This window comes from Humulus lupulus, chromosome 4 (assembly GCF_963169125.1).
Source record: "Humulus lupulus chromosome 4, drHumLupu1.1, whole genome shotgun sequence".
NCBI lineage: Eukaryota > Viridiplantae > Streptophyta > Magnoliopsida > Rosales > Cannabaceae > Humulus > Humulus lupulus.
Window position 1 is genome coordinate 77,521,828 of NC_084796.1, and position 14,210 is coordinate 77,536,037.

Sequence of the window (14,210 nt, forward strand, 5' to 3'; positions counted from 1 at the left end):
TCATTCTGACAAACCCTAACGAGTAAATCAAAGAACTCATATAACATAAACAGAAGTTCATAGTAACTTCAGGATTACGATCTATTTATATATGATCATCAGTTGATATATTTAATTAATACTTTGAAACTGTATTTAACTAAACATATATGGTCCAGTTCTATATATTCTCTAATATATAAAGTACCTCCACTAAAGTGTCCTACTACACTAGAAATCTAGATCTAGATCACATGTATTCATAATACTAGTGGACCGTACTTGCAGTAATTATTCTAAAGATTCCATATCTTTATTTTACTGCGAACTATTCAAGTTCATTTATCTCAAATACAATCCTCCCGTACCAATACGTGATTGAGATCACATATATGAACTTAGGAATTTTTCTGATATTTACTCAATGTTATCATAGAATAATATAGTCCATAAAACAATGCATAAAAAATTCAACTTATTTATTTATTTGTTAAAACAATGTCTACTACATATGCCTTCAGGGCACAATTCCCAATAATCTCCCACTTGCCCTAAAGAAATGAGGCATCTCTCTCATTCCCACGCTTCTTACATGATCCTTAAAAGATTTCATGGATAAAGTCTTTGTGAAAGGATTTGCAAGATTATGCTTTGAAGCTATCTTAATAACTGCAACATCTCCTCGATGAACTATCTCTCTTAGCAAGTGATATTTCCTCTCGATGTGCTTTCCCCTCTTATGACTCGGTGGTTCCTTTGAGTTAGCTACCGCCCCACTTTTGTCACAGTATAGGACGAGTGGCTTATCAACATCGGGCACTACTTCCAGATCGGAATAGAACTTCTTGAGGCACACAGCCTCCTTAGCTGCTTCACAAGCTGCTATATAATCGACTTCCATGGTGGAGTCTGCAATGCTTGTTTGTTTAATACTTCTCCAGACTACTGTTCCTCCTCCAAGAGTAAACATTGATCTTGAAGTCGATTTTTGACTATCTTTGTTTGATTGAAAATCAGAATCAGTGTAACTAGTGGGGTTGAGGTCTCCACCTGAATATACAAGCATATAATCTCTAGTATTTCTAAGATACTTGAGAATATTCTGCACCGCAATCCAATGACTCAATCAAGGATTGGATTGATAATGACTGGTTATCCCTATTGCATAACAAATGTTAGGTCTTGTACATAGCATAGTGTACATAAGACTGCCTACCATTGAGGCATAGGGATAGTGTCTCATATCTTCCTCTTCCTGAGGTGTTTTGGGATACTGCTCCTTGGAAAGGACTACTCCAGAATGGGTTGGCATATCACCCTTTTTGGAGTTTTGCATATTAAAGCTTCTAGCACCTTATCAATATAAGTTGCTTGAGACAGTGCCAAAGTCTTGTTCTATCTATCTCTAAGAATTTTAATGCCCTGAACATACTTGGCTTCTCCCAAATCTTTCATTTGGAATTGTTCAGCTAACTAGTTATTTACCTTTGATAATGATGTTACATCATTGCCAACCAGTAATATATCATCAATGTAAAGAACGAAGAATACTACCACACCATCTTTGATTTGTTTATAGACACAAGGTCCATCAACGTTTTGTTCAAAACCAAACGTTTTAATTTTGTCATCAAATCTAAGATTCCAAGATCTAGAAGCTTGTTTCAGTCCATATATGAACCTAAGAAGCTTGCAAACTCTTTGCTCTCAACCTTTTACTTCAAACCCTTCTGGTTGAGACATGTAAATAGTTTCGTCAAGGTAGCCACTCAGAAAAGCTGTTTTGACATCCATTTGCCTAATCTCACAATCCATGCACGCAGCAATGGATAAGATTATATAAATGGATTTTAGCATGGCTACAGGAGAAAAAGTTTCTTCATAATCAACCCCTTCTTTCTATGTGTTGCCTTTGGCTACAAGCCTTGCTTTAAAAGTCTCTACTTTCCCATCCGCTCCTCTTTTCTTCTTGAATATCCACTAGCAACCAATGGGCTTCATATTCTCAGGTGGATCTTCAGGAACCTAGACAGAATTGGAATACATCAATTCCATTTCTTGGTTCATGGCGTCTTGCCATTTTTCCTTGTCATAATCATTGATTGCATCTTTAAATGTCAATGGATTGTCATTGTTTTTGTCAGACACAAGCTTTTGAACTTTGTGTTCATAGCGTATGGGTTGCTTACTAACCCTCCCACTACAATGATATTCTCTACTATTCTGACTAGAACTACCAGTTTCCTCTTGCCGTTTTTCATTGGTTGTTGCTGGTTACTTTGCAACTTCATTCGAGACTATCTCCTCCAGTACAATCTTACTGCGAGGTTTGGGTTATTAACATAGTCATGTGTCAAGAAAAGTTGCATTTGTCGATACAAATGTTTTATTTTCTTTTGGACTATAGAAAATTCCACCTCTAGTCTCTTTGGAATTGTCCCCAAACATGCACACTTCAGAGAGTGATTCCAACTTCCCAGTCTTTCCTTTAAGCACATGTGCATGACACCCCCAAATGAAAAATGGTGTAAATTAGGTTTACAACCATTCCATAATTCCATGGGTGTCTTTTGGATAGACTTAGATTGAACAACATTCAATATGTATAGAGCACATTGAATCACATTGCCCCAACATGACAGTGGTAATGATGAGAAGCTCATCATTGATCTAACCATATCTAGTAATGTCCTGTTCCGTCTATCTGAAACACTATTTTGCTGTGACATTCCAGGTGCTGTGAGTTGGGATTGAATACCATGCTCATGCAGATGGTCCTTGAATTCAAAATCAAAGTACTCTCCTCCTCGATTAGATTGAAAAGCTTTCAATGATTTACCTAATTGCTTTTCAGCCTCTGAATTCTTTGAACTTTCCAAATGTTTTAGATTTTCTTTGCCTTAAGTATAGGTAACCATATCTTAAATAATTGTCAACGAAAGTGACAAAGTATTCATAACCTCCTCTTGCTTGTACATTAAGTGGACCGCAAACATCTATATGTACTAGTTGAAGTGGTTCTGTAGCTCTTGAACCTTTAGCAGAGAAATGTGTCTTGGTCATCTTGCCTTCTAGACAGGATTCACAAACAGGAAGAGAACCAATAGATAGTTCTTATAAAGGACCATCCTTTACAAGCCTATTAATTCTTTCTAGACCAATATGGCCCAATCTCAAGTGTCATAGATATGTTTCACTATCGGAATCAATCTTTGGTCATTTAATAGATCTAGGATTAACTATTTTAAATAATTCAGAATTAAGTAAAAATTTGTCATTCATTATAAGTATGTAAATTTTTTTTATCTCAAAGCATTTGCATAACAAGTAAATATATAATTTCTTTAAATAATAACTATTTTATTAATAAAAGAAATAAATGCCATGCAAAAATAGAAATAAGTTTCCAAACATTAATAATCAAAATTATTAATAATAAACTAAATTTCTAGACTGCAGTTTTCTTTATTCAAAGAAATCTAGAATTTCTAAAACAAAATAAAAATTTAAATTGTTCAACTAACAATAAAATTTCTAAATAAAACTACTCTCCAACTCCTCCAGCTTTACTTGCTATCAAAATCCTCATCAGTCTCTTCCTCATTTTCAGGGTGCTAATTCTGCAAAAGGAAAAACAACGAAAAATACATTAATGGCATATATTTTTGAATCTACTATACAAAAATTTGAATATGCTATTCATAGTATTTGAATCTACCATTCAAAGTTGAAAAAATATATGTAAATCTCATTTACCTTGTTCGTTTGATACAAACGATGACACTCAGTAAAGACCTCCTTTGTCATTGCTTGCCACATCTCATGGGTTGAGTCATAGTGTATATATTTTCCCTTTGTTTCGTCAGGCATGGTTGAAAGCATGCAATAACGTGCCAACTGATCAGATTTCATCCAATTCGTATATTTTTCTTCTGCTTCATAGCTAGTAGCCAAAGGTGGTTATGTTGGAGGTTTGTTAGAGACAGTTGACATCAACTTCTTATAAGAAAAAATGGTCAAAATTCCTTGAAACCAGTGTTGCATGTTTTCAGGTTCAAATACCAAAGATGTGAGAAAAGCATCATTGTGTAGTTCACCAATTGACATCTTTGCTGGGAATAAATAAATAAAAAAATGAATTTATGCATATAATAAATATCAGTAATTTTTGGAATAGTAAGCATGATGCATGAATGCAACAATTAAAGAACACATAAAAAATAATTACTAATTCTACGATTAATTAATTTGAACATTAATGGACCAGCCTTAGGGTAGGTCAGACTATTTCCAAATTAATTTTGAGACAAATTCTCAAATTTATAAGTGAAAACTCAAATCAACATTTCTATTTTGACTTATAAAGAACCGCTTGTTTGGTCAAGAATACACTAGTCCTCTCGAAAGCCTAATGCACCTTGTGAGTGTAACCCAATATTTTAGTTCAATGACTTAACTCAAGAGTCACTACAAGAAAAAACATTTAGAATAACTCTGAAAAAGTGCTATAAAAAACAGTTTATAACACTTTATCAAATGTTAACATAGGCCGTGTTATTAAAAGTCCAAACATTTTTATAATAATTTTCAAGTGTTATCAATTGTGTTATAATTAACTATTATATAACATTTTTTCTTTGTTATAATATACATATAATATCTATTTATCACGCTTATAAATATGATGTCAAGAGCAACTAATTATGCCTATTTCATAACATTATTTAAGAGTTATAAAAAATGTTATTATAGATTTTTTATAACATTTCGTGCTTGTTATATTATATTAATGATAACGTTTGGTTATAGTTGTAATTATCTAAACTAAGCACTATAATATGTTATAAATGATGAATTTATAACAATTTCTTTTTGTTATATTATAAATGTAATAGCATTTATTATTGTCATATATTTTAAAACAAAGTATTATATTTTATTTATATAATATTTTAATAAATTTTATTATGTATATATTTTGATCAAATATATTACAAAAACAAATATTCACTAAATATTAATATCATTACATTAGTAATTAGTAATTAAGTGCAATACAAAACATTTCTAAAATATTAACTAAAAAGTTAAGCTAATATATAAAAGTAGTACACCACAAAATAAAAAAATAAAAAAAACACTTCTAAAATTTTGTAGTCGAACTCGAATCTGTCATCACTGGATCATGTGGTATACTCCGAAGAAACTTTATATAGTAGGAAGTACCTGACCAAATTTAGAACACAAACTTAAAACCGATAAACCAGGTCACAACAAGTCTAATTAACATGTCTCAAGTAAAAAAAGTTTAGGATATAATTTTTTTTTTTTTAAATGTAAGGTTCAGTAGCATAACAGCTATTTTTTCAATAAATCCTAAATTTACATAAGTAAATTACTAGCATTTGTATAGTACAAACTTGTGTTAGTGTGAGAATTTACATTAAAAGCATTGCAAACAAAACAAAAGGATCAAGAGCACAAACCTCAACCAGATGTGGAACTGAGAAATGTAGGTTTCAAGAGTAACCTTTCCAAGCCATCTACATATAAATTGTCAAAAGTATAACGTTAAAAAAATTAGAAGAATAAATGATCCTGATGTTTGAGCCTTTTTAAGGGTTAGACAATTTATATGGAGAAATTTCGGAACTGCTGGGTGAAGTTCCGCAAACTTATATAACCCTGGTAAAAAAAAAGAAGAGAAATTAAAGACAGAAAGAAGTGTCCTGTGAATCTATGCAAATGATTTATGTCATCACAATATTATCCATATTATTACTCATGTAGTTATAGGGATCCATGAGGTGTAGGGATGGAACTTGTTATATGAAACCTTGTCGAGCTTGTAAATGTACTCGAACCATAAATAACCAACCTACACAAAGGATCATGAATGAAGTGAGAAGAATATATATATATATATATAAAAGAGCCATAAAAATCATCACTGGCATTATATAAGCTCATGATACTAAAATTGTTGTCACATAAATGCTACTCACAAATACGGAAACAGCAACTACAATCCCTTTGATTGAAACTCTCTTCTTGGTTTCTGTTTCCTCCAATTTTTCCATCCACTTCTCAACCTAAGATAAAACAATATTGTTCAGCTAAAGAAACCAAAAGGAAAAATAATTATTAGACAGGCGAGCATGAACATTCAATGATTTACATTTGGATGACAATATGCATATATCATTCCAATGATCCATATATAACGATCAAGTCCAGATCTGAAATGCCACTCATGCAGCCGAGAGAGATCTGGCTTTGCAGGATCGGTATACCCTGCATGGTGCAGAATAAGGAAAGATATGAGATTACTTAAGTTTTAGTCTATTTTTTTATTTTTGGCGATAAAAAATCTATTGTTAGAAAATACATATGACACATTAAATGGAAATGAAATAAAAAAAAAATCACCTGAGTAAAACGTGCAAGACTAAAATCTTTTCTGATGTAATAGTAGGAAAAGTTGCCAAATCCAATCATCCAAACATATGCAGCAATAAAGACACGGATCACATTATATATCTCAGTTGCAGCAAAGTAATGATACATAAAAAATAGGACCTGTTAATGGGAAAAAAATAGTCATGGTCATAAGATATGGAAATTTTAATCAGAAACTGTTCGCAGAAATAAATTTTCAAAATAGGAATTTAATAATTTCAAGTAATGTAGGATCAAATAAGGTTTGCAGGCTTAGTTCTCAGAACTGAATACTTTTATGGTTCCAGACTCCTAGAATAATCAAAGAAAAAGAAATAAGATAAAAATGATTTATCTTTGTTATGGCCACATGAAACTTAGTGCCATTAATTCGATCAACCAAATATGAGTTTATATATGTATGAATATATATATATAGAGAGAGAGAGAGAGAGAGAGAGAAAACAGAGAGACAGAAAGTAAAATACTATATATATATATCAAGAATCGGTGAAAGAAGGTGCAAAACAGAGGTTTGTGCTCTTGAATAATTAAAGCATTGCAAAGAATTTCAAACTACTAGGAATTAAAAGCTTATTGATGCTGCAAAGCAAAGCAAAGATAATTGGATGATTTAAGTTAATTACAACTTACTGAAGTACCTTTCTGATTGAAGTATATATGCTATCCTTTGCTGTACTTGGTTCTCATGTCTTGGTACACACAACACAATCAATCTGGGTAATGCAGCCACTTATTCCCTAATTTGTACAATGCTAGTTACGGAACATAAACTATATGATGAGAACTCACTACTAACACTTGTGTTTTATCAACCTTCATATAGCCTTTGATCAAAGTGAATCTGGTAAACCCCGTTTGATAACATCAGTTCATATAACTCTTTCAGTTTCTCCACTTTGCAAAGAGAATCAATTACAATACTATATGTACATACATCAGCTAAAATTTCAGAATCAATCATGTTGATTAGGAGTCTATGGGCTTCTTCAAAACTACCAAATTATATAAGCAAATTAATATCAATCACTTGAAACTTTAAAGAAGGACCCAATACCCTTGCCCAAAGACATGTTTCCTTTTCCTTTAGTTCTATCTCAGTCTACCAATGCCTAGGCCTGTTTACCATCCCAGACATACCAATTGTTTGAGCTGCTAGCTGCAATGACTGATTTATTATCATGAGTCATAGTCAGATCAAGAACAAAACCAAGGCAACAGTAGAGTGTGCGACTTAATGATCCAATATTGGTATCTAAATGCGTGTTACGCCAAGAACAAACAGGTTTCAAAGTTAGAGAGAAAACCTGAGAAACTAGAGGCTTCGATAGAGCGATATAGGCCAGAGCATGAGCGCCTTCTTCAATCCAAAGTCGCTTTCGCTTAATACATGCTTTATTGCCTCCCTGGCTATTTCTCCTCCCTGGCTATTTCTTCCTGCGATCTAGATAGATAACAATCCCACCAAAACCATAGTCAAAACCAACACTAACACAGCTCCATCCACAGATCATCACTGTGATCACTGAAACCAATTCGATAGTTTCCCCAGAAAATGCAGGCAAAATTGAATAAAATCCATAAATTTACTCAAAGCAAAATCAATCCCCAATTTCTATAAATCGTAATTAATAAACCAAGGCAGTCCTTTTTATATAATAAACTTTCCAAAAACCAAACAGAAGAAGAGTTGAAAAACCACATTGCTAATCAAAAAACTTACAAAACGATCGAACTGGAAGATTTTTCAGTGATCGATCGAAGCTTACAAGGAAATGGGTTTAGGTTTTGGCAAAAAGAATTGGGAACTTGGGATTGGAACTAGTATAAATGAATCGTGAGCTTGATAATAAGGTTATCATCACCAATTTCCGGCGATTAGATTGGCGGCGAAGTCACCGTCGGTGAGGAGAGCAAGTGGAGAAGATCTAGGATACTTCGTTCAGAGAGAGAGAAGAGTTTTTTTTTTTTTGTATGAACAGGCTTTATAATTAGCCTTATTATATTTGTCAGCCCAATATTCAAAAGCCAATGGTATTATTTTTAAGATATTGACCCAATTTTTCAATAATAGCACTTTTCAAAAAGTGTAATTTTTTTAATGTGATATAAACTCTAAAATGTTGTAGTGAGTGTGCTTTAGGGTCAGTCAAACTTGAAATACATCATTAAATCCTATTCTTGAAAAAGAAGTTTGCCTTGAGAATAACACTGTCGGAAGCCTTCCTTAGGGGGACACAAGCAATGGTGTCGCGTGGCCCTCTCCATGTCACCTCGGTGCTAACTAATAATGGAGACCATTGGAATTATTGTCATAACTCCGTCTCCCACTCACTATTTTAAAATATGTGTTTTCTCAAAACATCGTATGCTTTTTAATTAGTTTGTAATAATAATGTGATCTATTTTTACCAAATGATATTCTAATAATTACTAATCCAATTAAGCAAAATTAAAATTTTAGAACTATACCCTAATTAATTCAATTTTAATTTGTTATAATTACTAGGAATATCATTTATTATTTAATAAAATAATTTTATTAAACACTAGAAATTAAACTACTTTTAAAATCAATTTCCGCTCTTGAACTACTTAAAACTAGATTTATTATTATATGGTCCATCACATAAAGCATATAATGACATAGGACAATCCTAAGGCATGTTTCTACTCATATGAGATGCATGTTAATTTTAAAAACTGTGTGGGTAATATGTATGGCATGTAAAAAATGCATGATAAAGTATTAAACAATTTAATCACATTCAAACATTTTTATAAATAAATAAATGAGGGCGGGTATCTTGGGTATTTCTAGAAAAATTACAAAACTTGCAAAATTATACACAAAAATGTAAGAAACTAAATAAAACCTAAAGAGAACTTTATCTTCTGCTTTGGGCCTTCACAAGTAGTCTTGATCCATTAAGCCACTTATCCATTTAATTTTGAATTAAAATAACTTTTAATTATCTTAAACAAATTTTAATAATAATTAACTTGGGCTTTAATGCCCAACAAGTTATTAGGCCCACTTTTGAATTTGGGCTCAAACAATTGATTCAAAACAAAATAATTTTTAATTATAGGCTAAAATTGATTAAGCCCATAATTTAAATAGATAACAATGTGCAAACCCTAGGGTTAAGAACCCTAGAGCCGGCGGCACAAGGTGGCTAGGCGTGGGGCTCGGTAGCGGCTAGGTGGCTCGGTAGTGTGGGCGGCTGCAAGTGCGGGGGCGAGCGCGTGAGGCAGACGCTGGGGCGCTCGGTGCGCGCAGTAGGCGGCGCAGGGGCGCGCGTGCATGAGAGCCTTAGGCCATGGAACTGTACGATTGCCTTGGACTCGGGCTTCAGGACACGAAACCCGGGGCTCAGGCCTTACATAATTTTTTTAAATAATTTAATGCAGAAAATTAAATTACAAAAAATTTCTATGCCCCAAAATGACTTACTTTTTTCATCAAGAAATATAAGAACAATTCTTAAACCCAAAACACCATATAATTAACGACCCTTAAGAATAAACTTTAAACATACATACATACATCCATCCATTCACACATATTATGATAAGATAAGAATGCATATTATGCCCACACAGTAATTAATGTATGCAGAGATTGATGACCGCTCTGGTACCAATTGTTAGGAACTATTTTCCTAATACACAGGGGAATAGTGATGGGTTGGCCCAGTGTACAACAAAAAATTTGTATGATATTTAAACTACCCTTAAAGATGCGGATCCATTAATATACATACATTAATCATAAACAAGAAAAGATTAAAGAACATACCTCTCGATGCTTATCAAGTGTCCTTGCTATCTTTTCGTAAAATAAACGATCTTCCTATCCACGCTACTTCCAGGTACTCACACCAAGATCTTCCATAACGTTCTCTACACCTCAAGAAGTGTGTGGGCACTTAGAGAACAAATGATGGTATATTTTTTATTCAACTTGATGTACTAAGCACATGAGATCAAGAGAATAGGCTTGAGATTGGTTCTGTATCTTTTTCAGGGAGATATAGAAAAGAATTGTTCTTTTTTTTAGAGCGATTAAATTTTGTATCTTTTATTTTCTGATAAGTCTAACTTAAATAGAAAATATTTAAATTTAAAAAATAAATATGTAACCAATTTATAATTTATCTTTTAATTAATTAATTATCTTATTAATGAAAATATGAATACTAACTTTTGAATTTCCCATTAATTAATTAATTAAATAAATAAAAGTGAAAAATCTATCCTCAATTTTTAATGTAGCTCACGCCACACGCAGTCCAGGGATTGCGTGTGTCGTGTAGCTCCCTATAAATTAGGGATATCAGATTTTTCCACAATTATCTAATCATTTATTCAAACCACCTTATCAGATAAAATTCAACAAATAATTAATTCAAATTTGAATCTTATTATCTTTTTAACTAATTATCACATATAATTAATTTTTTGGATAAATATCAATCTTTTAAATTCAAATCCAATTTTGAACTTATCAGATTATTATCTCCCACTCAAATAAAGATATTTAATTAATTCTATCAATTAATTAAAACCAATTTTAATTAAATACTAATTTAAAAAATTAAATATATTTTTTATTATAATTTCAAAAATTATAATAAATTAATTATTTATATAATTTTGAAAATTATATGTAATTAATTATTAATTAATTTTGATAATTACAAATAATTTGTAATTAATTAATTAATCACTATTATCACATAATTGCATATTTGGCCCGAAGAAAAAATTTCTTCTTAAATATGTCTTTTTACCATTTTTCCCTTTATATCAACTCTTGCCTTGAATAGTGTTGACAGAGCTGCTGTGGGGACCTATGGACCTATAATTCCAAGCTTCAATAAATTTAAGATTATTAATTAAACTCTTGGATTAAATAATCTTAATTTATTAATCTCATGATTACTCTACTATAAATATGAGACTGCACTCTTGTTATTATAGAAATTTCATTTACTGAGTACTTTACAACAATAAAGCGTCCATTGATATAATCATTACATACAAATTAACCCTCTAATAATGGTTCATAATTAATCAGGAATAATATTGCCGTTTTACCCTTTTAATTATATCTTGTTTCCTTAAGTACCATTGATTTTACTAGTGAAGGTTAATTCATAACTAAATTATGAATTTGAGCTCAATAAACTTTTAGTCCCAAAAGTCAACCCTTAAGAGAACCATTATTCAATCTCTTATGAGAAGGTATAGATTCCATATCTGTCTATTATGTCCCCAGCCATTTACATTAATGAGTTCCCAAAACAAAAGTTTCTAGCCTGATCATTCTAACAAACTCTAACGAGTGAATCAAAGAACTCATATAACATAAACAAGAGTTCATACTAACTTCATGATTAAGATCTATTTGTATATGATCAACAGTTGATATATTTAATTAATACTTCGAAACGCTATTTAACTAAGTATTAATAAACATGTAACATCCTGGTTACTTAAAGATCGTTACTGTGAACTTTAAACAATGCTTAACTCACTAATCGAGTCATTAGGTTATAAACGTGCATCTAGGTGCTATCAATAAGCTAAGGTGAAAAATCTCGATTAAGAGGAAATGATATATTTTATATAAAACATAAAATTTTACATGGGCCCATAAAAGGGTTTACAAACCAAAATGGTCGTTACAGTGTAAAAATTACAACCCGCCGAACTAAGCGGAAAAAATAAGGTTAACCCCTAGTTCCTCTGAGAAACACCTTGGTCGTGGTGGTCAAGTTGCCACATATGCACACATCGCCACCTGAGCTCTCCACTCAAGGCTGGGTGAGCTTTTCTTTCCATTTACTTGCACCACATAGCACCCGCGAGCCAAGGCTCAGCAAGAAAACTCATTACTGCATGTATACAATATCAATGGATGATTATGATAATCGTACTGGGCTTATAGCCCTAAACAGATAAGTGAATATCACTTCAAGATTCTAGTAACCTTGTTGGGGCTTGTATCCCTACTCAGATAATATCGAGATTCTAATAATCATGCTGGGGCGTGTAGCCCTAATCAGATGGTATGGAGATTCTAATAATCATGCTGGGGCGTGTAGCCCTAATCAGATGAGTGACTGATGAGTAAGTCACGAACTTAAACTAGATGAGTGACTATGGAGTCACAAACTTGAATCAGATAAGTGACTAATGGGTTAGTCATGAACTTGGGCTCCACACCCATAGTTGTGTGACGATGCAGTCACTTGGGCCTTCTAGCCCCGACTCTAAGTAACTATCCTTTAGACTAGACAAGTGCTTTCGTTTTCATCGAACTTAAGGTTGGTCAAGCATTTCATGCTTATGACGATAATGCTCATGTCGATTAGATCTAATCTTTTTGGCTTGTGTTAAACACGCTAATACCGTTCTTGACTCATAAGCCAATACCATATGACTAGTGCTCAGTACTACTGTCGAACTTGACTAATGGGTCACAACTTCACAGTCAATACTGACACTATTGCCAATTCTTACTAATAAGTCAGTACCATTAACAGATAAGCAATACTGCTAAGCATTTAATATGCAATCAATGTCCACACATAGAGCACTCAACATGCCTCATTAATAACCATGCATGTCACATACTGGGTGCAGTTTTCTAACCTCTGGTTCGAGCGTGAAATAATTACAGAACGAACCTTGAGAACGATCGATCCTTTGATCCCTTAGCAGTCACCTAGTCATAACCAAATATGGAACTCCATCAATAAAATCAACAATACAAGGTTCTTGACCTAAACCGCTAACTAGTATTCAAAGATCGTCTCATGTCGAATAGCTCGAACAAATCAACATTTTAACGTGGCCTCATCAATAAATCGCGAACATGCATGAAAATATATAAATATGCTATCAACGGGCCAAATTACCAAAACGCCTTTATAATGAAAAGTGGAGCCACATGCATGCATTTATCATCATATTATAATATAATTCGCATAAACACGCATATAATCATTTCATGGTATAATAAATCAATTATGGCCCTCCCGACCTACTAATCCGACCATAAACCTCATTAGAGATTTTAGGGCATTACAACTATCCCCTCCTTACAGAAATTTCGTCCTCGAAATTTACCTGAACAACTCGGGATATTGATTCTGTATATCTGACTCCAGCTCCCAGGTTGCTTCCTCAACCTTGTTGTTCCTCCATAATACCTTAACCAAAGGTATCATTTTATTCCTGAGGACCTTGTCTTTTCTGTCAAGTATCTGGACTGGTTGTTCGTCATAGGAGAGATCTACCTCATGCTCTAGATCTTCGTAACTCAAAACATGAGTCACATCAGATACATACCTCCGAAGAGCGGAACACATGAATTACATTATGCACGACTGACAATGCCAGTGTTATGGCCAACCTGTAAGCCACCTGACAAATCCCCTCCAGGATCTCAAATAGACCTACAAATCTAGGGCTCAGCTTGCCCTCCTTCCTAAATCTTCTCACCCCTTTCCATGGCGAGTCTCTAAGGAAGACATAGTCTCCCACTTGGAACTCCACGTTCCTGTGTTTGGGATCTGCATAACTTTTCTATCCACTTTGAGAAGCAAGCATCCGAGCTCTAATCTTCTCAATGGCCTCACTGGTCCTCTGAACTGCTTCAGGACCCAAGTATCTCCTTTCTCTCGTCTCATCCCAATGAATGGGAGATCTACATTTCCTACCATACAACATCTCATAAGGTGCCACCCCAATGGTAGATT

At 33.2% G+C, this 14,210-nt stretch overlaps 2 long non-coding RNA genes across 6 annotated transcripts; both read right to left on the reverse strand.

Moving 5' to 3' along the window:
• Positions 1-4,985: 4,985 nt before the first annotated feature.
• LOC133829038 (uncharacterized) lies at positions 4,986-5,734 on the reverse strand. The gene is made up of 2 exons (XR_009891473.1): positions 5,466-5,734; positions 4,986-5,205 (listed from the first exon to the last, which is right to left on the reverse strand). It is a non-coding gene; the product is annotated as an uncharacterized LOC133829038 (long non-coding RNA).
• A 37-nt stretch (positions 5,735-5,771) lies between these two features.
• Positions 5,772-8,490, reverse strand: LOC133830580 (uncharacterized). Of its 5 annotated transcripts, none has more exons than XR_009892136.1 (7): positions 8,162-8,487; positions 7,746-7,882; positions 7,080-7,606; positions 6,409-6,558; positions 6,158-6,273; positions 5,985-6,071; positions 5,772-5,857 (listed from the first exon to the last, which is right to left on the reverse strand). It is a non-coding gene; the product is annotated as an uncharacterized LOC133830580 (long non-coding RNA). The 5 variants fall into 5 exon arrangements; XR_009892137.1 differs by having other exon boundaries at positions 7,080-7,282; positions 8,162-8,474; XR_009892138.1 differs by having other exon boundaries at positions 7,080-7,178; positions 8,162-8,435.
• Between the last annotated feature and the right edge of the window lie 5,720 nt (positions 8,491-14,210).